The sequence below is a fragment of the Pteronotus mesoamericanus genome, unplaced genomic scaffold (genome assembly GCF_021234165.1).
Source record: "Pteronotus mesoamericanus isolate MK-2021 breed Mesoamerican mustached bat unplaced genomic scaffold, CSHL_Meso_final scaffold_31, whole genome shotgun sequence".
NCBI lineage: Eukaryota > Metazoa > Chordata > Mammalia > Chiroptera > Mormoopidae > Pteronotus > Pteronotus mesoamericanus.
This window is the reverse complement of record NW_026555312.1, coordinates 35884188-35910195: the sequence shown is the minus strand read 5'-3', so window position 1 is coordinate 35910195 and position 26008 is coordinate 35884188. Positions and strand designations below refer to the sequence as shown.

The following is a 26008-nucleotide window of genomic DNA, read 5'->3' as shown; positions in this document are numbered from 1 at the left end:
GTTTGATGTAGTCCTATTGGTTTTTGGTTTACTGTTTTTTTGGCTTTCATTGCCCTTTCCCAGGGTGACATATCCAAAAAAGATATTATTGAGACCAATGTCAGAGAGTTTACTAAGTATGTTGTTTTCTGGAATTTTATGCTTTCAGTTCCTTCATGGAATCTTTAATATATTTTGAAATAATTTTTTGTACGGTGTAAGGCAGTGATCCAGATTTATTTTTTCATGTATCTGTCCAGTTTTTCCAGCATTATTTATTAAAAAGGAGACTGTTATATCCTTTTGTATGGATAAGAACATATCCACATTGTATGTTCTTAGCTCTCTTCTAAACTAATGTACCAAATAGGTGTTGGTTTACTTCTGGGCTCCATCTATATTCGGATACATCGATTCATGTGTTTTTGTGCATGTACCATACTGTTGTGATTATATCATTTTGTAGAATAGTTTGAAATCAGGGAGCATGATAACTCCCACTTAGGTATTTTTTTTCTCAAGATTACTTCAGCAGTTTGCAACCTTTGTGGTTTCTTATAAATTTCAGGGTTACATGTTCTAGCTCTGTGAAAAATGTTATTTCTATTTTGATAGGAATTACATTAAACATGTAGATTGCTTTCAGAAGCATGGACATTTTTAGCACTATTGATTTGTCCAATACCTGAACATAGTATGCCCTTTCTATTTATTTGTGTTGTCTTATGTTTCTTTCATCAATATCTTGTGTTCTTTTTTTTAAGCCTTTTATTTATTTATTTAATTTATATATCTATCTTTATTGTATTTTTTCCATAACCATTTAGTCTCCTTATATGCCCCTCCTCCAAGCAGTTACCACACTGTTGTCGATGTCCATGAGTTCTTTTTTCTTTTTGCTCAATTCCTCCCACCCCTACCCCCTCTCCATAGCTGTCCATCTATAAGTCTGTCCTTATTTTCCTTATTAGTTCAGTTTGTTCATTAGATTTCACATATATGAGTGAAATCATATGGTATTTGTCTTTTCTCTGACTGGCTTATTTAACTTAGCATAATGTTCTCCAGGTCCATTCATACTGTCACAAAGGGTTAAATTTTTCTTCTTTTTTACAGCTTAGTAGTATTCCATTGTGTAAAGTCCCATAATTGTTTTGTACCCTCATCTAATGATGGACACTTGGGCTGCTTCCTTATCTTGGCAATTGTAAAGAACACTGCAGTGAACATAGGAATGCTTATGTTCTTTCAAATTAGTATTTTGGGTTCCTTTGGATGTATTCCCAGAAGTGGGATCATGTATTTAGGAGTATTAGGTCATTTGCAAAAAGTGACTGTTTTACTTCTTCCTTTCCAATGTGGATGGCTTTTATTTTTTTTTCTTGTCTGACTCTTGTGTCAAGGACTTCCAATACCATGTTGAAGAAAATGGTGCTAGTCAGCATCCTTTTGTTTTGTTTTGTTTTTGTTTCTAATCTTGGAAAGTGTTTAGGTTTTCACCATTAAGTATGATGTTTGTTATCGCTGTGTTATGTACAGCGTTTATTATTAATATGCTTTTTTTAATCTACATTTTTCTATAGTGTGTATCCTAAATCAGTGTTGAATTTTGTCAAAGGCTTTTGTGCGTTTATTGAGATGATATATGTGTTTTTCCTTGTTTTTTTTTTTAATGTGGTGCATTAAAGTGATTGATTTACAGATACAGAACCATCCTTGCATTGTTGTATAAATCCCATTTAATCATGTTGTCCAATTTTTTAACAAGATCACTGGATTATTTTCAGAATACTTTATTGATTATGCTGTTACAGTTGTCCTATTTTTTTCCCTTCTACTCACAACCTCCCTTCCTTCTACCAATTCTTGCTCCACTTAATTCATGTCCATGGGTCACCCGTGTAACAGGAACAATGTAAGTTCTTTGGCTTCTCCCTTACGTATACTATTCTTAACATCTTACTGTCTGTTTTGTTCTTACCAATTATGCTTCTTGATTTCTGCACCATTTTCCCCTTTTTCTCCCTTCCCCTTCCCATTTTGTAACACTCCAGATGATCCCATACCTATGATTCTGTTCCTGTTCTGGTTGTTTGCTTATTTTGTTTTTATTTTTTAGATTCAGTCATTGATAGTTGTGAGTTTGTTGTCATTTTAATGGTCATAGTTTTGGTCTTATTTTTCGTAAGTCCCTTTAACATTTCATGTAATAAATGGCTTGATAATGATGAATTCCATTAGCTTTACCTTCTCCTGGAAGCACTTTATCTGCCCTTCCATTCTAAATGATAGCTTTGCTAGATAGAGTAATAATCTTGATTGTAGGTCCTTGCTTTTTGTTGCTTTGAATACTTCTTGCCAGCCCCTTCTTGTCTGCAAAGATTCTTTGGAGAAATCAACTAACAGTCTCAGGGGAACTTCTTTGTAGGTAACTCTCTACTTTTCTCTTGCTGCTTATAAGAGTCTCCCTTTATCTTTAAACCTTGGCATTTTAATTATGATGTATCTCGGTGTGATGCACTTTGGGTCCAACCTGATTGGGACCCTCTGTGCTTCCTGGGCTTGAATGTCTATTTCCTTCACCAAATTAAGGAAGTTTTCTTTCATTATTTTTTTCAAATAGGTTTCCAATTTACTGTTTTTTCTCTTCTCCTTCTGGCACCCCTATGATGCAAATGTTGGTCCTCTTGAAGTTGTCCTGGATGCTGCTTATACTGTCCTCATTTTTGTATTCTCTTTTTTTTTTTTTTCTTGTTCTGATTGGTGGTGTTCTGCTTCCTTATGTTCCAGATATTGATTTGATTCTTAGCTTCATCCACTCTGCTGCTTCTCTGTAAGTTGTTCTGTATTTCAATTAGTGAGTCCTTCGTTTCTGACTGGGTCCTTTTTGTTTTGGAAGGCCTCACTAAGTTCCTTGAGCATCCTTATAACCAGTGTTTCAAACTCTGTATCTGATAGATTGCTTATCTCCATTTTGTTTAGCTCTTTTTCTGGAGTTTTCATCTGTTCTTTCATTTGGGCCATGTTTCTTTGTCCCCTCATTTTGGCAGCCTCCCTGTGTTTGTTTCTATGTATTAGGTAGAGCTGCTTTGACTCCGTGTGTTGTAATATGGCCTAATATGTGATGTGTAGGGCCCAGTGGCACAGCTCCCTCTATCACCCAAGCTGGGCATTTGAGGTGTGCCCTTTGTGTGAGCTGAAATACTCCTTCCTCTTGTGAGCCTTGGTTGCTGTTGGCAGATCAGTGGGTTGAATTTACTCAAGCCAGTGAGCTTCAAGGATTGGATGTGACCCCTTACCACCAGCCTCTGCCATCCGTGGCAGATCTGCTGTGCAGGGGCAGGGTGGTGGTACTTTGAAGTGGTCTGTAGTTGTCCACTGGGTTTGCTGGCCCTGGGGTTTCCTGGTTGGCACAGGCATAGGTGAGCCCCGACCTGTATTTTGCCCTTAATCAGAGTGTTTGATATGAGAATAAATTTTATTTGAAAATGGCAGTTTTCTTAAAGTCGATAAATATCAGGAAATTTGATAGTCTTTGATTTTCCCTGGTTACAACAGAGTTATGCCTTTCTTCATTTTGTGACTGATAGGGCATTTTTACATAGCAAGTATACTGTAAACAAAATTGTTATCTAGTCCAGAAAAATTCTTTTACATGTTCTTTGAATAAGGATGTCTCTGTAGGTTCAGAGAGATGGTAAATCCCAATGAAGTGATCTGCCTTTTGTATTTTTTTAAATTTACTTGAGATCCTGGAAATTATTTTCATTCCTAGAGACGTGGCAGCTGATCTCTATTGAGTAATCCAGACTCTCAGAATGGATTTCTAGAGGGTTGACTGGTTGAGAATGAAGAAGTAGGTTCTGAAGAGCTGCTGGAATGAGAATCACCTGAGTAGCCTGATAGTAAAAGGTTGAACGTTCTAGGGCTGTTAACATCCCAAATCATAGAGAAGATACATGTATAGTCCCTTGTGGCAGAACCAAGTCTCCTGGAGGAGAGTCAAGCTGGTTTTGACTGTCAAATGAGGATCTAAAACCAGGGCCATCTTATTCATGAGTACTTAATCATAGCAATAAAACATTTTAAAGATAGTTGTATTACAAGAGAAACTCCCAGAAACTCAGTTCTGCTCACGGACATAGTAAAGAATTACAAGCCAGTGAGCTTACTAGCATGCAAGCAAAGTTTATTAATGCTAAGTTCTAATAGGAAAACAAAACAAGGGTGGCTAGAGCACGGGTGGCAAAAGTAGGGTTGGCAGAGGCCAAGTGGCCAAAGGCTGGGTGGCTAAAAGAGAGGCCAAAGGCCTCCCCTTTGGCCAGAGGCCTAGTGCACAGGGTCCCCCCCTAACCCTCCCCCCGCCCCGCCCTTGTGGCAGAAAGAGACGAGAGGCCTTTGTTCTCAGGACTTACATAGGTAGGGCAGGGTGGGAGTGAGGAAGTTACATTTTAATTGGCAGGTAAAGGTGGTGCCAGTTTTCTGGAGGAGACTTGACTACCTAAATGTAGGTACGGGTGTGGGTCTGTTAGCCCAAATCCTTATCTTGCTCGAGACTCTATTTGTTCATTTTTGTATACGTGACAGGAGGCAGGCAGTTAACTAAAGTCCTCTTATGGGTTTTTTTCTGTGAAGCTCCTTCCCTTCTCCCTTCCAGGCCTTGGGATGAATTACACAGCCTCAAGGTTTCCTTTTCCCAGCTAGTGGAGATGTTACACACAGACTTTCAATACTCCTACATTATTGTGATTTGTTTCACTGGTTGTCCAAAACATCTGGCAGCCTTATTGGACCAGGCTCAGGGTTACTGGGTCAGCAGGTGAGCTTTTGCTCCTAGCCTCCTATAGTAAGTTCTTTGTTAGACTGCAATGGTGAAAGCCCGGCCTTTATTTTCGCTCTGGCCACTCATTCTACTATAACAGTTGTATCTAAAGTATTTAATTTTTATTTCTGTAAATTATAAGATAATGAAGATTAAGCCCAGAGCTTTTTGAAATTATTTTGTCAATTTGTGAGGCTTTATTCTTTCTGTAATCCAAAATATGTGCTATATTGAGATATTAGAGCAACATTTCTTTTCTATCTACTTATGTCAGTATGTTGCACAATTTGTAGATTATTCATGGAAAATGGTCAATTTTTGTTTGGTGTTCCTTCTATAGTAAATGGGCCTCTTTATCACTTATACTACTCCAGGCTTGTTATTTGCATAGTGATAGAAAATTGGATGATTTAATGGATGCCTACAAAATATATAGTTAGAAAAGGAAATTTGCTGAAAACAAAGAAATTACTTCTAGGTTTTCTTGATGGTTGTTTTTTCCAGTCTAGCAATAACTACAACTATTTTTGTTAGTGGCAAAACAGCACCAGAATGTTACCAGCAACTGGACCTCAGTTCAGCAAACTTGACACTTGAGTTCTGGCCAGGAAAGAATTGAGAGCCAAGACTCAAATACAAGCAAAGTTTATTTAGAACATCACAGGGGTAGGAGAAATGAGCTATAGAAGACGTGAGCCAGCTGGGCTGCATGGGCTCATAAAACAAGTTACAGAGGCAAAAGGAGGGCTCTTGGAATGTAGGCGAAAGAAAGCAAAGATATGTGGGAAGGAGATGGGGAAAAGTTCTGGCATGCTTCAGAGAGAGTGCATGCTGGGAAAGAAGGGGATAGGGAAAGGCACAGGTGTGCTGAAGAGGGATGGATGGGAGAGGCATGGGGGCAGATGAGAGGGAGAGAGCATTGGAGAGGAGCCTCTCCAAGTCATTTGTCTTGAGGGCCTTTATTCACTTGCAAAAAGTGGGGACCCTATGGGAGGTTTCAGGGAAGACGTCAATAGAATATTCATCAGTTTTCCGGGTGGTTTCTTTCAGTGTCTGTTCTCCACTGATTGGTTGGCGCCAGGGCAGGGAGTCATTAGTCACCTCAGCTGGTCCTGAGGCAGCCATGGCATCACCCCACCTGGCCTTGCTGCTTTTCTGAGCCTGGAGCTGAAATACAACTGAGGCCTAGATGTTATCTCTAGTTTGACCAAACCCCTGTCTCTGTGGTAAATGGACCTGAGGCTTTGTTTGAGAATACCAAGAGTATTTGATGCCGGTCAGGACCTCATAGTCCTGAGGACTTAGTGTTTAAGAGAGTAGTCATGCAGGCACTTGTATGGGAGTCAAATGAAGCTATTCTCTGGCCTCTTCATTCCTCCTCTAAAGGGTCTGCCATATGACTAGTGACATGCCTGGGAGGAAAGATCAGGGGAGGGTCAAAACCCCATAACCAGTGATATGAAAAGTCAGGGGGTCTAAAACACATGACCAGCTAGCTATATGCTAGGGGAGAAAGGTTACCCTGGGCGTAAGGCCCTTGCTTTCCCAGTTTTGCCTGTGGCTAGGCACCTTGGGCTTTTCGCCCTTGTGACCTTCTGTACCTGACCTATAGTTCTTGTTCTGTTCATGCCTAACTGCCTATTACACTTTGAGGTACATCAGAAGCACCTAAACTACTTTTTTTTCTTTTTAAACTCTTGCTTATGCAGCTGCTAAACCAAAGATACCAATTCAAGGAAGGAATGGTCAGCAAAGTGTTTAGTTTACTCCTTTTTTGATGCCGCATTTACTAGTGACCAAAAGTGAGTGGGCAACACAAAGACTATGAACAACTTTTAAAAATAAAGATAATAGGTGCCAGCTCAGATCAGCTAGTTTAGGATCTGTGGAGATTTAACCCACACAACTGTATTCTGCAAAAGATCACAGATTGTGAGAGGCACTAAAGGTTGAGAACTACTTCCATATAGTAAAACTAAAAGAAGCATAGACTCTGGAGTCAGACAGACCCGAGTCCAGGGTCCAAATCTGCCAGAATCTAGGCGTATGAATCCAGACCTAGGTCTATGACTGAATTACTTAATCTCTCTGAACCTCAATTTCCTTGTCTATACAATAGGAATGATAGTACTTTGTAAGGTATTTCGGGGGGTCAAAGTGGATAATAGAAAAGAAGTGCTTGATATCCAATAAGAGATAGATATTATTATTATGATAGTGTGGAGTTCCTCAGTTTTCATCTTGAGATAGGAAGAGTGAGGTCTTTCTCATAGTAACTCCATCTGCAGCCACAAGAATATTTATCCAGAACTTCCTCCAGCTATCTTTTAATTATGTTACCACTGATATTTAGCTAGAAAAATGGAGTAAAGGGATCTAGACATCCAGTTTTATAAACTGAGAAGCATAATAAGCCTTCACATCCCAGGGGATTGTAGTATCTGTTCCACCAAGGGGATTAGCACTCTTCCCTTCCCCTCTCCTGTACCAGATTTCCAGGTGGGAGTAGGGGACGAGAGCACTTGTGTAAGGAGAAGTCAAATGACACAGGGGAAGGTGCTGGTTAGTCTAGCCTGGGGAAAGAAGCAATTGGTTGGGAAGTGGACCCACCCAGAGCACACAGAAAGTTGGGGAAACTGATTGGTCATATTGAGAAAGCCCTACAGCCAAGCTAATATAATCCCAGAGGAACAAAGAATCTCTTGCTCTCTTTCCTTCTCTCTCTTTCTCTCTCTCTCTCTCCTCTTCTCTCTCTCTCTCCTCATCCCCGTAACCCACACTCAGCCCATGCATTTGCGTGTCCTTTCTCCATGGCCATGTGATCCTAGCAGCCATATGACTCATGGCCATGCAACTCCATATGCAGTCTCCAAGAGGGAGCCTGAAATGGAAACACACTAAGCTAGCTGGATGCTGGACCGGATAGTACTTTAGTATGGAGCAGAAATTCTGGGCAGTGGCCTTTATCCGCATCCTACCGAAGACAAGATTGGACTTTGTCCTTGGTGAAATGGAAAGAGATGGAACATTGGGAAATCAGAAGGGGAACCCTCTTAATTGTTCATCATCAATAAACTGAACCACAGAGCTGCATCCTCCTGTGTGGGTCTCAGGAAATTTTTTTTGGATACTATAAGAGCCCCACTTTCACCTGTAACATATGGTGTTTCACTGGCACCAGTTAGACAGATTCACCTTGGGCTTTTAACTTTCTTCCAAGTTTGTATTTGGAAAACTTAGAAAATAATGGTGAAGAAAATAAGTATCATCATCTGGAATAGCCAGTTATTTCTGGTTCCAACATTATCCATTGTCTTATTTTAAAAATAGGTATATTGGTATATTATGAACTTGTGACATAGTTGTTAGTTACAAAATCGTGGAACAGTGTTTTTTTGTCAATGAATGGACATGGATGCCTAATTCTTTGTACTGGCAACTCTCATTATATGCTTATAAGGTTGATCTCTGTGAATTTGTAAATGATAATAATAAAGATTTCTTTTGAAACATCTCAGGTCAATTTAACTGACAATGTAGTGGTGGAAAACTTTAAGAGAAAGGTGGAGAGATACTGTTCTATTCCTGGTTATTAAGACCTTTCTGTCTGCATAGCATTACCTGACAGAATTAAAAGAAAGTATTGATTCCTCATCTTAGTTAAGGATTGATTACATACTCAGAACATAATGCTAAGCATGAAATGTAATATACATGAACTTTGCCAAGCATTTAACAAGGCTATGGGCTAGCTGTTTTCTCTCATGAAAGGTACAATCACAGTGCCCTGGAAAGGAAGGGTCTCCTCCTTTATTTACTCGGTTGGTTTTATCTATAGAGAAAACAGTAATGTATTAAATGTTTCCAATTTAAACATTTCAAGTGCTGGAGATTATATAACAGCATGCTTATTGTAGCCTTTCTACTTCTTTTATTTCTAGGATTACTTTTTCCATTATGCTTAGCTATTTGATTTGTGGGGTAGGGGGATGGTAATCTTCTGCTGAGATTGTACCACAGCATATTTCTGGACCATATACGGAAATTTAATACCGCAACTGTTTTTAGACAAAGAAATAGAGAAATGACAGATTAGGATATGAATAGACGAAAATCTTTTTCACCGCCTTATACACTCAGAAATCTTTGACTCTCAGAAGCTGGAATCTTGACATTATAGTTTATCTGAACAACCATCCTAGTGTAACAAGAATAAGTGAAATATATTAAGTATCTACTATGTATAGGCTAAGGGTGAACATACAAAGGAAGTTAACTGTTTCAAAGAATAATGTATTTGGGGAAATATCCAGAGACCTGTATGAGAGATTGCAAGGTAACATTCACATGTTAGTTACAAAATCGTGGAACAGTGTTTTTTTTGTCAATGAATGGACATGGATGCCTAATTCTTTGTACTGGCAACTCTCATTATATGCTTAGAAGGTTGATCTCTGTGAATTTGTAAATGATAATAATAAAGATTTCTTTTGAAACATCTCAGGTCAATTTAACTGACAATTAAATTTTGTAACCAAATTCTTAACATGGGCAATGTAGTATAATGCTTTGAGAGTATAACCTTTAGAACTAGGTTGCCTAGGCTGAAATCATAACTCCTTTATTAACTGCATGACCGTATGCACGTTATCTCAAAGTTCTTCAATTTTCTCATAAATAAAGTGGAGATGATAATTGATTTTAAGTGTGAAGGATTTTGAAGCCCCCAGCTAAGAAATTTGAGTTTGATATGCTGAGAAATAGGAGTCACTGTAATTTTTGGACAGGCAAGTTACATGATGAAATTAATTGAGGAACATTATTTTAGTGACAATATGAATAGAGTGGGAGGGCTTAGAGGTAGATGCCAGCTGAGAGGCTGCCAGCCAGCTAAACGTGAAAAGTACAACTGTGGAAGTTGACATAGATGGGCAAGACCAAAAATCACTATGGAGAAAATATTTTCCAGATTTCATGATAGAGTGAATGTATGTTTTTAAACAGCCCTCTCCTGACAGATGGCATTAATTGAGCAAATCTTAGAAAGTGCTGGAATAGCAGCTCAGTGGAAATTTCTTGCGAGTGCTGTCAGAAGTTATAAACTCTGGGGAGTCCAGCTGGTAATGTGAGCATTCACTTGCAGTTTCCTTTTCCCCTTTATACACTACAGCACTACAGGGAATATTGGATTATCCCTGTAGGAAGTATCTCTAGGACATGCTTACAGAACTGAAAGCCTTTGTTTAGAACTAATTGGACCTTTCTAAAACAGCATTTTTTTAGAGCTTACTCAAATTAGGCAGACCAACTATCTGTAAGTTAGACAAATCAGTCTTTTTTTTTTTTAAGCAGTTATGCTAAAGGAGAAAAGAAGCAAAGAAGGAAGACACCATCAGATAGAACACCATATTAGTAAAAACTATACAGTTAAGAAAAATTTATTGTAATTTGAACATTGAATTATATCACTGTTACTTTCCTGCATTATGATATTAGCTAGGTGACAACAATTTCTTTCTGTCCTTTCTGTTGTGGGATACAAGAATGTTCCTTGCATAAGATTTTAAAGTAGAAGAGTCTAGAATGAGAAACCAGACACTGTCACAATATCTTGGACTGAATTTATTTTTTCTTTGGTTAGAAAGATTTTTGAAGGTAAAGTAGAAAAATGATGTACTGCCTATTTTTTAAAGCTTTTTGAGAATTTTGACTCAGATATCTTATAAGTGATACAGAATAACCCGAAGAAAATAAGAGAAGCATTCAAATTGGCTTGAGAAAATTCCCCTTAACATATATCTGAGTAAGATTTTGACTCAGAGGCCATCTTTATTGTTGTTGCACATGAGTGCTTTATAAACCTAACAAATGAAAATAATAATGTTTTTTAAATATTTTATTTATTCATTAGAGAGACATCGATTTGTTGTTCCCCTTACTTATGCATTTATTGGTTGAGTCATGTATGTGCCTGGAGTGGGGATTAAACCTGTAACCTTGGCCTGTTGGGACAACACTCTAGCCAACTGAGCTGCCTGGCTAGTGCCAATAAAATAAGTTTAAAAAAAATCTTTCAAATTAGGCTATTTTCTCTTTAACATGAACTCATTGTCATCTTTTCAGATTCTATGAGTAGATTGTTTTTAACTGTCTGTCAGAGGAGGGATCCATCCATCATTTTATGTTTTAGTTTATATAACAAGACAGTGGTAATAATTTTATCATCAGTTACCTAATGGATTTAGTTAAGTATTCTCTCTACAATCAAATGCATTATCACTCTCCCCACTAGTTAATGATTTGGGTAGTGGCTAGGTGTGTAATAAAAGTAGGATCTTTTTATAAGGTCTTATTCCTTGACATTAATCCATAAATCCTTTTCTTCAGCTATAGTATTAGAGACCACTATTGATGTGGAAAATTGCATTTTGTGGGGGTAATGTCCATATTGCCTGCTACTGTATTAAATTATAGGAAAACCTTGAACTTGGTTGAAGAAAACTTTTGCTTATAAGTGCATTTCATCCCCACAGATTATTCTGTGGCCCTTTGGCCCTGATCAGCCTAAGGTAAAACTGACTGGTTGGTTGTTAGCTAAGAGCAAAAGGTGAGAGATTAAACTAAATTCTCACCAGGTAGGACTGAAACCGTGGAATAATGACGTCACAATTGGTGCAAAAGTGCACTTAACTAGTGAAGCAAATGCTACTATTTACAATTTTCAGAATTAATCAAATGATGGACATGTTTGAAAATATCTTTCTTCCTTGATGCATTATTGGCTGTTGGCTCATTTCTACCTCTTTAGACCACTTTTGAGCATTACCTAGTCAGTATTTATTATAGTTAATTATATTTACAATCATTGCTTCTCAAGCTTTCATGAACATACTAATTTTTTTCATACTTCCAGTATCACTTATTTTTCTTAGAATCTGAATATAATTAACTGTAGCAAGACAGTGCTCAACACTATTTAAGCCTCATATTAGGTTCTCTAAATTACCTCAGTACAGTATTTATAAATGTGAATATTCACATTCCATAAAATTTGGCATACCAACAAATTTGCTTCATGTTGATATAACTACACAAAAAATTTTATATGCAACTTGTGAACTTAATATAACAACAGAATTTGACCTTTATAAACTAGCGTACACATAACCTGTTTAGTGTTGTGCCAACAGACCCCCTCCTGTTGCTTTTTACTATGTAAACAGATTATTCCTCCCCCTAAGGCAAGGTGAAAAACCCCAAAGTTTTGACCTAGAAAAAGCATTAACAGAATTATCAAATTCTAAAGTTTCAGCAGATGTTAACACCAGAAATAGATCATGGGCAACTCTTACTTAAGTCTTTTACCTAGGTTACTATAGGAAATAATACTGTTAACCAAAAGAACACACAGGTCTCTCATTAAACTTTGTTTTAATAAGTGTCAAAATTTCTGTGACAGATTTTTGGTCAAGCTGTTCCCTTAAAAGTACTGATTTTAGCCCTAGCTAGTGTGACTCAGCAGGTTGAGCTCTGGCCTGCGAATCGAAGGGTTGCTGGTTTAATTCCCAGTGTAGGGCACATGCCTGGGTTGCAGGCCAGGTCCCCAGCAGGGGGCATGCGAAATGCAACCACACATTATTTCTCTCCCTCTCTTTCTCCCTCCCTTCTCCTCTCTAAAAATGAATATGTAAAATCTTGTAAAATTTTTTTTAAAAAGTACTGATTTTAAAAGGTAATAACTTCAAAACTGCCACTCACACAAAGAAACAAATGGTCTGCAAAACATTTTCCTTTCCTTCTGAAGGTTTTACGATGCATTGAACAAGTCTTCTACTGGTAAATGGCCAGTTGAGACAAACAGTTCTCAGACCCTTCTTCCACCAGTGATTAAGACTGGGGTGGTAGGTATTGGCGATAATATTCATTTAGCCTTCTGAGCTTTCTGGGGAGACTTGGTGACTTTGCCAGTTCCTTCTGCCTTCTTGTCCACTGCTTTTATGACACCCATAGCAAATGTCTGTCTCATGTCATGAACCAGCAGCACGGACCAGAGGAAGATAGAGAAGCTCTCAACACACATGGGCTTGCCAGGAACCATATCAACAATGATGGCATCACGAGATTTCAAAAACTTAGAACCATCTTCCAGTTTTTTCCCAGAATGACTTATCATTCTTTTCTTTCAGTTCAGCAAATTTGCAGGCAGTATGTATGAGCTGTGTGACAATCCAGAACAGGTGTATACCGAGCACTGATTTGGTCTGGATGGTTCAGAACAATTACCTGAGCCGTGGATCCAGTCGCTTCCACTGGTGGGTCATTTTTGCTGTCATCAGCCACATTGCCATGAGGAACATCTTTGACAGACACGTTCTTGACAGTGAAGCCCACACTGTACCCAGCAAGAGCTTCACTCACAGCTTCATAGTGCATTTCAGCAGTCTTTACTTCAGTTGTAATGTTGATTGGAGCAAAGGTGACCACTGTACCAGGTGTGAGAACAACACTTCACTTGGCCCACAGGGACAGTACCAATATCACCAATTGTATTAGATATCCTGGGGTGGGGGGGATGAGCCAGGTAGACACAGGGGCTTGCCATTTGGATGAGTTGGTTGTAGGATACAGTCCAGAGCGTCAAGCAGCAGGTTCCACTGGCACTGCTGTCTTTATGGGTGACTTTCCATCCCTTGAAACCGAGGCATGTTAGCGGTTGGCTCTAGCACGTTGTCACCATTCCAACCAGAAATTGGCATGAATACTATAGTGCTAGGGTTGTAGCCAGTTTTCTTAATGTGGATGCTGACTTCCTTAACAATTTCCTCGTATATTCTGGCTGTAGGGCTGCTCAGTGGAATCCGTAACACCAACGTCAGTTGTTTCACACCCAGTGTGTAAGTCAAAAGGGCATGCTCACAGGGCTTGTCCATTCTTGGAGATACCTGCTTCAAATTCACCAACACCATAATCAGTAGTCAGGACAGCACTGAGATGTGCCTGTAATCATTTTTTTAATAAAGTCTGTGTCCTGGGGCATCAATGAATGGTTATGTAATACTTGCTGGCCTTGAATTTTTACAATGGTGCTGCCATACTCACATTCAACTTTCAATTTATCCAAGCTCCAGGCACACTTGAAGGAGCCTTTCCCTATCTCAGCAGCCTCATAAAATTTTTCAGTGGTTCTTCTGTTTTTCCTACCACGTTTGTAGATCAGATGGCCAGTAGTGGTAGACTTACAGAATCTATAGGCCCAGCGATGCAGATGTTGATATGAGTCTTTTTATTTTCCATTTTGGCATTAATTCAGAGGTGGTTTTCACAGCACCTGTGTTCTGGCAGAAATGTTGAACATACTAATGTTACAAACAGACAGAGTCAGTCCATCTGGAATGCAGACTGAGAGTCTTCATTTTGTATTTCCCCCCCTTGAAGGGAGCACTTTTATTATGGGCACACTTCAGGATTTTGTTTTGTTTTTTTCAAAACAAGTTATTGCCCTTATTTAATTATCTTTTTCAATTACAGTTAACATTCAATATTATTTTATTATTAGTTTCAGGTGTACATTTATTATTTTAAACTATTTTAATTATTACTTTCAGGTGTACAGCATAGTGGTTAGATATTTGTATAATTTACGAAGTGATAACCTCCAATAAGTCTATTACACCCTTGATACCATACATAGTTATTACAATATTTACAAGTATATTTTCTATGCCATACTTTACATTCCTGTGACTATTTTGTAACTACCAATTTGCACATCTTAATCCCTTCACCTTTTTCAACCATCCCCCTAACCCTACTTTCATCTGGCAAACATCAGTCTGTTTTCTGTATCTATGAGTCTGTTTCTTTCTTGTTTATTTATTTATTTATTTTAGATGCCACAAATAAGTGAAATCTTACAGGATTTGTCTTTCCTTGACTGACTTATTTCACTTGCATAATACCATCCAGGTCTATGTATGGTGACAGAAACTGTAAGATTTTATTCTTTTTTATGGCCAAGTAATATTTCATTGTATATTGGTACCAAATCTTCATCTAATTGTCTATTGATGGACACTTAGGTTGCTTCCTTATCCTGGCTATTGTATATAATGCTGTAATGAACATAGGGGTGCATATATTTTTTGAAGTAGTGTTTTGGATTTCTTCAGATAGATACCCAGAAGTGGCATTGCTGTGTCATAAGATAGTTTCATTTTTAATTTTTTAAGGAACCATCATACTGTTTTCCATAGCGGCTGTGCCATTTGCAGTCCCACCAACAGCACATTTTCTCCACATTTTCATAACCACTTGTTGTTTGTTGATTTATTAATGATAGGCATTCTGCAAGGTGTTAGGTGGTATCTAATTGTGGTTTTAATTTGCATTTCTCTGATGATTAGTGACATTATGCATCTTTTCATTCATCCATTGGGCATCTGTATGTCCTCTTTGGGGAAATGTCTTTGGATTTTCTATCCATTTTTAATTGAATTGTTTGTATTTTATTTTTTTTTTTGTATAAGTTCTTTATAAATTTTGGATATTAACCCCTTATCTGATATGTCATTGGGAAATATCTTCTCCCAGTTGGTAGATTGACTTTTCATTGTTGATGGTTTTCTTTGCTCTGCAAAAACTTTGTAGTTTGATATACTCCTAATTGTTTTTGTTTGTTTGTTTGTTTGTTTCCCTTGACCAAGTAGATATACCAGGAAAAAATACTACTATGAGTAATGTCAGAGGGTTTACTCTCTATGATTTTTTCTAGGAATTTTATGGTTTTAGGTCTTATATTTAAGTGTTTCAAGTTTATTTTTGCATATGGTGTAAGAAAGTGGTCTAGTTTTATTTCTTTGCTCTTATCCCTTCGTTTTTCCCAACAGCATTTACTGTTGTCTTTATTCATTCTGCTCTTGCCGATGTTGTTAGATATTGATTGACCATATAGGCATGGGTTTATTTCCTGGCTCTTTATTCTGTTCCATTGATCCATTTTTATCTGTTTATGTGTTTGTTTTTATGCCAGTACCATGCTGTTTTGATTACTGTTGCCTTGTAGTATAGTTTGATATCAGGCATCATGATACCTCTAACTTTGTGTTTCTTTTTCAAGATTGCTGTGACTATTCTGGGTCTTGTGGTTCCACATAAAATTTAGCATGATTTGTTCTGGTTCTGTGAAAAATGCCATTGGTATTTTGATAGAGGGTGCATTAAATCTATAGAATGCTTTAGAGCATATGGACATTTTAACAACATTATTTTTTCCTATTCATGAACACAGTATATGCTTCCATTTATTTGTATCTTCCAAAGTTTCTTCAATGTCTTTTTAAGTTTATGAATATTTTTCTGGTTAAATTTATTTCTAGGTATTTTATTTTTTAATGCAATTATAAACGGGATTGTTTTCTAAGTTTCTCTTACTGGTAATTCATAATTGGTATATAAAAATGCAACTGATTTCTGAGTATTAACTTTGTATCCTGCTCCTTTACTGAATTCATTTATCAGTTTTAATTATTTTTTGGTGGAATCATTAGGGTTCTCTGTATCATGTCACCTGCAAATAATGACAGTTTTACTACTGCTTTTCCAATTTGAATGCCTTTTTTTGCTTTTTCTTGTCTGATTGTTGTGGCAAGGACTTACAATATTATGTTGAATAAAGTGTTGAAAGTGGACATTTTTGTCTTGTTCCCATCTTTAAGGAAGACATTTTGACTTTTCCTCATTGAGAGTCTGTTAGCGGTGGGTGTTTCATATATGGCCTTTATTATGTTGCGGTGTAACCACTTCGCTGAGTTTTTTGGTGCTGGATTTTGTCAAATGCTTTTTAAGTGTCTATTGAGATGGTCATATGGTTTTTATTTTTTATTTTGCTTTGCTGTTTATCATGCTATTGATTTGTGGATATTAAGTCAACCTTATATCTCAGGAATAAATCCTACTTGTTCATGGTATATAATTTTTAAAATGTATTCCTGAATTTGGTTTGTTAATATTTAGTGGAGAATTTTGGCATCTATGTCCATCAAGAATATTGGTCTATAATTTTCTTTGGAATGTCTTTGTTTGGTTCTGGAATGAGAGTAATGCCCACCTGGTAAAATCAGCTTAGGAGTCTTCCCTTCTCATGACTGTTTTGGAATGTTTTGAGGATAGGTTTTAGTTCTTATTTAAATGTCTGGTAAAATTCTTCTCTCTGGTCATCTGGTCCAGGACTTTTGTTTGTTGGGAGTTTTTGATTACTAATTTGATTTCATTAGTAGCTATCGGTATGTTCAGATTTTCTGTTTTTTCTTGACTCAGTTGGAAGATTGTATGTGCCTAGGAACTTACTCATTTCTTCTAGACTGTTCAGTTTGTTGGCATATTATTGTTAATAGTATTTTTGGATAATCCTTTGTGTTTCTGTGGTGTCAGTTGTTTGTTCTCTTTCAATTCTGACTTTATTTGGGCCCTCTATCTTTTTTTCCTGATGGATCTGTGTAAAGTTTTATCCATCTTGTGTATCTTTTCAAAGAACCAGCTTTTGGTTTCATTAATTTTTTGTATTTTTTTTAGACTAATTTGTTTATTTCCACTCTTGTCTTTATTATTTCATTCCTTATACCTACTTTGAGCTTTGCTTTTGTTCTGTTTCTAGTTCCTTTAGTTTTAAGGTTAGATTGTTAATTTGAGATCTTTTTTGCTTGCTTCCTTGAGGTAGGCCTGTGTCACTGTGGGTTTATTTTTTAGAACTGCTTTGGCTATATTCCGTAGATTTTGGGTCATTGTGTTTTTATTTTCTTTTCTCTCTGGGCATCTTTTTATTTCTTCAGTCATCTGTTGTTAACCCATTGATTGTTTGGCAAGATATTATTTAGCCTCCATGTATTTATTTGTTTTTCATTTTCTTTTTTCTTGTAATTGATTTCTAGTTTCATACTATTGTGGTTGGAGAAGATGCTTTATATAATGTCAGTTATCTTAAATTTATTGAGACTTGTTGTTTAGCCTAACATATGGTCTATTTTGGAAAATGTTACATGGATTTGGAAAATTAAGTATATACTGCTGCTTTTGGGTGAAATGCTCTGAAAATATCAATGAAAGCCATCTGGTGTATTGTGTCACTTAAGACTGCTGTTTCCTTTTTGATTTTCTGTCTGGATGATCTATCCATTAATGTCAATGGGTTGTGAAAGTTCCCCATAAATACTGTATTACTGTAGATCTCTCCCTTTATGCCTATCAGTATTTGCTGTATATATTTAGGTGCTCCTATGTTGGGTGCAAAAATCTTGTTGACTAGATCCCTTTCTCCTTATGTTGAGTCCTTACCTCTTGTTATAGTCTTTAATATCTCTTTTGTCTGATATGAGTATTGCTACCCCAGCCATTTTTCATTTTATTTGCATGAAGTAATTTTTTCTATCTCTTTACTTTCACTCTGCATCTTTTGACCTGAAATGGATATCTTATAGATAGTATGTGTGGGTCTTATTTTCTTCTCCATTCAGGCAACCTATAACTTTTGATTTGAGCTTTTAATTCATTTTGATTTAAAGTGATTATTGATAGGTATGTTGTCTTGTCTTTTTATTATTCTTATTTATTTACTTTTTATTTACAAAGACACATTAACATTTCTTAATACTGTTTTGGTGGTGATGAACTCCTTTTACTTTCTTGTCAGGGAAGCTCTGTATTTCTTTCATTTTAAATGATAACCTTGCTGGGAAGAGAGTAGTTGTTGGTTGTAGATCTTTACTTTTCATCACCTGGAATATTTCATGTCAGTCTCTTTTGGCCTGCATGTTTGTGTTAAGAAATCAGCTTACAGTCTTAAGGGAACTCCCTTGTGGGTAACTAAGTGCTTTTCTGTTGCTTCTTTGAAGATTCTCTGTTTGTCTTTAACCTTTGGGATTTTAGTCATGATGTGTCTTTTGTGGGCCTCTTTGGGTTCATGTTGTTTGGAACTCTGCATTTCCTGGAAATGTTTGTACGTCCAGGTATAGTACACCTACAGTATAGTATGCATTTAAAAATTAATAGTTAGCATCCCAGTCACTGAATATAATGAAAAAGACACCAAAAACTAATTTCTTAACATCAGGCATTTCATTAGCATGGAGCTAACAATGAGAAAAAATTTTGTGGATTATTTTCTATTAAAGAAAATTAAATGTTAACATTATGTTTTAAAATTTTTGTGTTTCTGTTTGGCTTTATGTTTAAAAAGATCATTTGAGGGGTGATAAATGGAAAAAGAAACTTTGCTTTGGGCAATGGGCGCATGATCCTTTGTGCAGATGATGATTTATTGAGTTGTACACGGAAACTTGTATAGTTTTGTGAACCAGTGTCACCCCAATAAATTTATTTTTTTAAATAAATAAATAAAAATTATTAGATTTTTTGAGACAGTTCGAGTCAAGATACTTTCCTGAGTGGCCATTAGAATCCCTGAGATTCAGGGGAAAGGTCAGATTTTAGATTCTCAACTTAGTTTGAATGATGAAATTAATTTTATTCTATTCTGACTTTACCTGAATTTTTTAGGTCAAATTTTGCCTAAATAGTGGCATTCTCAAGGACTCTTTCCTGTCCTTTTTCTTAGTGTAGTACAGAGGAGAATCATCATGAGCAACACAGCTTACACCTTGAGGAACATGATGTAAAATTGGCATTGCCAGATAAGCCTGGAAAAGCCAACACTAGTTTAGTTACTAATCTCAGCAGAGCGTTTGATTTGGCCCAAAAGTACTGTAGCTTACCACAGAAGTATTTTTATTTGCTTCCAAATTTTCTCACAAAACTCAGTCATTCTGAAACACAAGCTTATAGTCTATATTGGATTTTTTAAAATTCCTTTTCCTCACTTACATTAGCTGATTTTCTTACCTTGGACATAAAATGTTTGCCCAATTAGGTGCTTCATAACAGAGTTTCTTTCCAACAACACATGCATTCCAGGATAACCTGTTAGCTATATTATATAATTGGGAACTCTTGCTGATGGGGTGGGGTATTCATATGTAAGAAAATATTTTCTCAGTACCTCTTGTCTTACCATTATAGATCCTCACTATCATTTGTCTCTCTTCAAAGCTAATTGAAATCAGCCAGCTGATGTTTCAGTATATCTGCATACTACCATCCATCTGGCTGCACACATATGATGAAGACATTTAATGTAAAACCTCTTTAATGTACTAGCCCTTCACTTCAAGAGAAGAAATCTTGTCTAGGACACATATACTTCTACTTTAGCATTGGTTTGTTATAGAGGACTATCATTTGGGTGTCCATACTCATAACAATTTGGAGTAATTCCTCTCAGGTGACTGACCATGTGATATTCAGAACAGTCTTTGTCAGACTCATTCAGAACTGCAGTGACCGAGAAGGTGGTCTGTCTATATGTAACCATCAGAGCTAGAACATCTAGGCTGCATTGCATTGAGTAAAGGGCATATGTGACTGTTTTTTAGTAACTTAGTGCAGTTTTATCTGATTTAACAAGTAATAAGTATTGAATGTAGTAAAAGATTTGTAATACATATTTTTTTCATTTAATATTTTGTTATTAGGCTTTTAATCTTTTTATTGGGTTTATATGCATTATATTGAGCAAAGTTGGGATTATTCTGTATCTAGGTTCTATTCTTTCCAAACCTAGGTATATTTTGTGAACATTTTTCAATGTCATTAAGTAACCCTCTCCATTTTAATAACTGCATAATATTGTCATAGTGCTGTACACTCTTAATAGACCAATCCCCAGAAGGGACACTTAGGTTCTCTCTCATTTCCCTTTCATTAATAATGCTGTACTGAACATCCTCTGGAAAATTATTTGTACTTATAGATTAATTATTGAATATAGCATTGCCTTTCTTTAAAAACAAAAGTCATGTAAGTTTTTAATGTGTTTTGTTTGTTTTTATGTTTGTTTCTTTGTATGTTTTGGGTATGTTTTATGTATGCTTTAACACCCTTGAGAAACTTGTACTTTTTTGTACCCTCCTAAGTGGTGTGTAAATTACCCCACAGACTAATAAACAGCTAAGCATGGGCAAAAGAGAGTAGAATATCATCTTTAAAGTGCTGAAAGAAAATAAATTGTCAACCTAGAATTCTCTACCCACCAAAAATATTGTGCAAGAATGAAGGCTGTACTTACTATGATAATTATTTTATAGCACATACAAATACCAAATCATTACATTGTATACCTTAAACTACTATAATGTTATATCTATTATACCACAATTAAAAAAGAATAAAGGCAAAATACATATTTAGATAAAATATTCTACTAAGGGGCCTGCACTACAAGAGACACTGAAGGAGGTTCTTCAAACAGAAAGTAATTAATTGTAAATGGAAACTTGAATATTAAGAGTAAAGAACATCATATAAGAGGGCAGACCCAAAAAACCCAGAATTATCTTCTGGAAGAAAGGCCCCTTTCAGCACAGGCTTCCCTCATATGTGAGTGTTCCAGGAAAACATCTGTATCAGTGTACTAGCTGGTGTTATTGTGAAAGACTGTGTTCAGCTTCACTAAATTTTTTTTGAAGACTCAGTGGGTATCCCCATTTCATGACTGGTGATTTGTGAGTGTACCTGCACACACTGCACTGAGTGTTCAGCAGTTATGACCAAAAACGGCATAACCCCTGTGCCCAGCCCTTCCTATTTACCCTATCTCACCCTGAGCGACTTCAAGTTTTGTTTTGTTTTGTTTTGTTTTGTTTTGTTTTGTTTCTCCGGATGAAAAAAGTCCACAAAGGGAAACATTTTGTCAGTGTGGAAGAGGTGAAACAAAAAATGGCAGAAGCACTAAAAGGCATCAAAATTGATGAGTTCCAAAACTATTTTGAACAGTGGAAAAAATATCTCGTTAGGCATATTGCATCAAATGGACAGTACTTTGAAGGTGACTGAAGTTTAAACCTGTAAAAGTAAATATACAGTTTTTAATAAATAAATTCCAGTTTTTCAGGGGTCCCCCTTTTTGTATTCTAAATATCTGGGCAAATGTAAAAGACTTCTCTCTCTTTTGCCTTTTTTTTCTTAACTTCCTTATAGACTGTTTAACTGTTGAAAACTAAAAGTACGTAATTGTTTTGTGGGGTTTATGATGAATGTTTGGGGACATACAGGCTTTTAAGATAGCGAACATTTTTTTATATGATCCATTATTCACAGTAAGTGAACTGTGAAAGCTTAAGGATACATAATGTAATCCATAGAGACAACTATTATAGAAATGCAAGATATAATAGCTGAAAATCCAACAGGAAAATTAAATTGGTATTCAACAGAGGCAAAATCATAAATATGTATATATGTAATAACAGTGTTTCAAAAATGCATGAAGCAAAAATTGACAAAATATATGCCAAACTAGGCAATTTCACAATTATAGTTGATTTTTCTTTAAAGTTATCTATTTATTTATTTTTAGAGAGGGGAAAGGATGGCGAAAGAGAGGGAGAGAAACATTAATTTGTGGTTGCCCCTTGCACGCCCCCTGCTAGGGGCCTAGCCTGCAACCTAGGCATGTGCCCTAGACTGGGAATTGAACCCATGACCATTTGATTTGCAGGCCGGCACTCAATCCACTGAGCCATACCAGCCAGTGCTCATAGTTGATTTTAATGCCATCCTTTCTTCAACTGATGGAACTAGACTAAAAAGAAAAAAAAAAGAAAGAAAAAAGAAAAAGAAAATCCAGCAAACACATAGATTGTTAACCACCTAGCCTTATTTGATATTTGTAGAACATTATGCCAAACAGGGGTAGAATAGATAGTCTTTTCAAGTTTACATATGTTAACCAAAATAAACTACAATCTGTGCCAAGAAAACAAGTCTCATAGAAAGATTGGAACATACAGAGCTTATTACCTGACCCCAATGAAATTGAATTAGAAAGCAATAATTATAAGATTATCAGCAAAACACTTCTAAATGAGCATTGGGTCAATGAATAAATTATAACTTGAAAACACTTTAAATTGATAATGAAAATATCTCATACTGGAATTAGTGGGGTGCTGCCAAAGTGGTACCTAGAGGGAAATGCATCCATTACACAAGAAAAACGGGTCGAATAGATGATATAATTGATAAGCTGATTGTAAAATTTTATTGAAATTCGGTGGGACTTGCAGAGCAAAAAAGATGTTGCAAAGAGAGGAGACTTGCAGTATTCAATTCAACACTTACTATGGTCTGCAGTAATCAAAACAGTGTGGGATAATATAAAGAGAAGCAGATCAATGGAAAACAGAGTCTGATACTGGCAAAGGAATAAACACATAGGGCAATAAACACATAGAGAGTACATAAATAGAACCACATATATATGACAAATTGGTTATTTTTTTTTTTTTACAGATGTGTCAGTTTATTTCAATGGAGAAGAAGTTCTCTTAGCAAATAGTGTCAAAACAAGTGGACATCTTTGTAGGCTAAAATGAACCTTCATCTGCACCTGAAAGTATACATAACATTGCCTTAAAAATACGAAATTCAAAATTTAAAGTTAAAGCTATTAAATTTCTAGAGGAAACTGTAGGAGAAAATCTTTTTAACATAGGTTAGGCAAAGATTTCATTAAAAGAACATAAAAGCACAAACTAAAAGCAAATATTGGTAGAATGTACTTCACAGGATTAGAATTGCTTTTTGTAAGGCACTTAGGAAAACAAAAAGGCAAGTTACATACTGGAACAAAATGTTTACAAAATAGGTATATGATAGAGGGCTTGTGTCCAGAAAATGTAAAGAACCCAAAAAGAGAAACAATTCAGTTTTAAAATGGAGAGATGATTTGAACAGACACCTCATGATACATGAATGGTCAACAAACACATGGAGAGATGCTCAGCACCACTCGTTATCAGAACAATATGTTAATAAAGAAAAAGACCAACATTGTCAAGTGTTGCTGAAGTAGTGAATCAGCTGGAATCCTCAGACATTGCTGGTGAGAATGCAAATTGCCACATCCACTTTGAAGAGCAATATGGATATGCCATATAAAGTTTAACATACATTTACTATTGTACCTAGCAATTCCACTTAAAAGTATTAATCCAAGCCAAATGAAAATACATGCCCACCTAGAAATATGTTCACATGTCATAACATTTTTTATAACAACCAAAAACTGGTGAGTGACTAAACAAATTCTAGTATATCCATTCTATGGAGCCCTACTAACAAAAAAAAGAGGGGGGCAAAATAGTACTCCATAGAACAACATGGATAAATATCAAAATCATTATGCTAAGTGAGTGAAATTTAGCATAAATACTGCTTACCGTATGATTCCATTTATATGAAATTCTAGAAAAGACATAGTAACTGAAAGCAGATTGTTGGTACCAGTAGAGGGGAAAGGATCAAGTACAAAGGGGAACAAGGGAACTTTTTTGAGTGAGAGACTATTCTATACCTTCATTTCTGTAGCAGTTGCTCAATTTTATACAATTAACAAATATTATCCTACTATACACTTAAAGTTGGTGGATTTTATTCTAAATAATGCATTAATAAAGAAAAGGAAAAATAAATCCTATTCATCCTTTAGCCCAGGTTTATGTTCTTTGTTTATAAATCCCTTTTTTCTGTTGGAAGCAATGTTTTCTTTCTCTGAACTCCTAAAACACTTTATCTGTAAAACACTTTATCTTGCAGTGCTTATTATCATTTTGTTTTGTAATTTTATTTGTACATTTCAACTCCCCAACTAAACTAATTGTTTTTTGGATGCAGGGACAATTTCTGATTTAGTCTTGGATTCCCCCAAAGTCTGACTATTTCATATCTTGTTATCTATTTTCTTTTCTCAAAAGCATTGGATAGAACATCACTCAATTTAATGAAGGTTCAATTTAACTTGATTTCAGTCTTTTATAACTACAGATGTACTGATTTGGAAATACGTTTAGCATAGGCTATTTTGATCTCTCACAATTTCCTTTAGCTAATGAAAGAATTGCCATTTCTCCCAAGATTCCAAGATAAAGTGTTCCTTTAAAAAGTTACTCATTGCTGATAAATGGAAAAAATGATTTTGGCTAATGCTAAACTCCAGGAGTTAGTACATGGACTCTTATGTAAGGGATGTTGGGTGTATAAACAACTCGAATAACTAAGTCTGAGGTTGTGCAAAAGAGTTAGAAATACTCTCTGATATATCTCAGACTTTAGTCAAGATGTGGCTTAGGGAAACAAGGGTTGCCTCCTTGCATAGCCACATCAAAATTATAACTAAACTGTGGAACAGCCATTATTCAGAATCATCAGAAATCGAGCTGAGTAGAAGTCCTACAACTACAAGGTTGAAGAAACCACACTGAGACTGGTAGGAGGGGCAGAAAGGGAGGACCCCATATTCACGTGTGGCAGATAAAAATCAGGAGTGATATCTTAGGAACTAGGGGGTCCCAGCTCCACACCAGGCCCCACCAGCCCAGGGTCCAATACTAGGAAGATAGTTCCTTATATCTTCTGAAAGTAAAAACCAGTGAGGATTGAGGCTGTGGAAGACAGAAACTACTGGAGTCCCATGTAGTTCCTCTTAAGGGGCCCATGTATGGACTTAGGTTCACTTCCTCTGAGCTCCAATGCCTGAGCAGCAGTTTGAAAGGCACCAGATGCATATGGAGAGGAACTGAAGTATCTGGCATCAGGGTGTCAACTTTCTCAAGACAAAAGGCCTGGCAGAAGCCGTTGTTCCTTTTTTGAGTCCTCTCCCCACAGAGCCAGCAGGGTGTCACTATAGCAGAGACTTCATCAGTCTGACTAACAATGTTTGCCCCACCCTGGTGATCCCCTGAGGTTCTACCCCATCCAACTTTTGGGCCTACCCAGGCTGTTTCCAGTGGCTTTTCCTTATGAATGGCTTGTCTTGGCTCATGCTTCAGGTTTTCCTTCTCTCAAACTAACAGCATCTGGCCTAAGTATGCCCTTACCTTTCACACAGTGGACCCAGGCTCATCACTAGTAGCCGATGGCTTTGGTTTATAGCTTGGCCTTGCTTGGGCACCTCCAAGCGCAATATAAATAGCAGACACCGGCAGATTGCTTTATAGCTTCTGCTGGGTGGCCCCAGACAGAACATAGGTGGTGACTGGCTTTGGCCTAATCCCTCCTGGGAGGCCCCAAAACCTGCTCACCCATTGGACAGCTATGGAC

The 26008-nt window shown here is 36.6% G+C and overlaps 1 protein-coding gene, 1 non-coding gene and 1 pseudogene across 8 annotated transcripts in view; 1 reads left to right on the top strand and 2 right to left on the bottom strand.

Annotated features, from left to right (window-relative positions):
• The window catches only part of PEAK1 (pseudopodium enriched atypical kinase 1), a 241051-nt gene that overhangs the window by 77424 nt on the left and 137619 nt on the right, over positions 1-26008 (top strand). Inside the window, exon 2 of one of the 7 annotated variants that reach the window (XM_054592029.1) lies at positions 23201-23792. The exons of the other annotated variants lie outside the window; for them this stretch is intronic. The gene's annotated coding sequence lies outside the window, so the exon portion shown is untranslated. The remainder of the gene's footprint in view (positions 1-23200; positions 23793-26008) is intronic. 7 annotated transcript variants of the gene reach the window in all.
• LOC129085831 (small nucleolar RNA SNORA13) lies at positions 6494-6625 on the bottom strand. Its single transcript, XR_008530765.1, has one exon. It is a non-coding gene; the product is annotated as a small nucleolar RNA SNORA13 (small nucleolar RNA).
• On the bottom strand, positions 12703-14132 carry LOC129085614 (elongation factor 1-alpha 1-like; annotated as a pseudogene).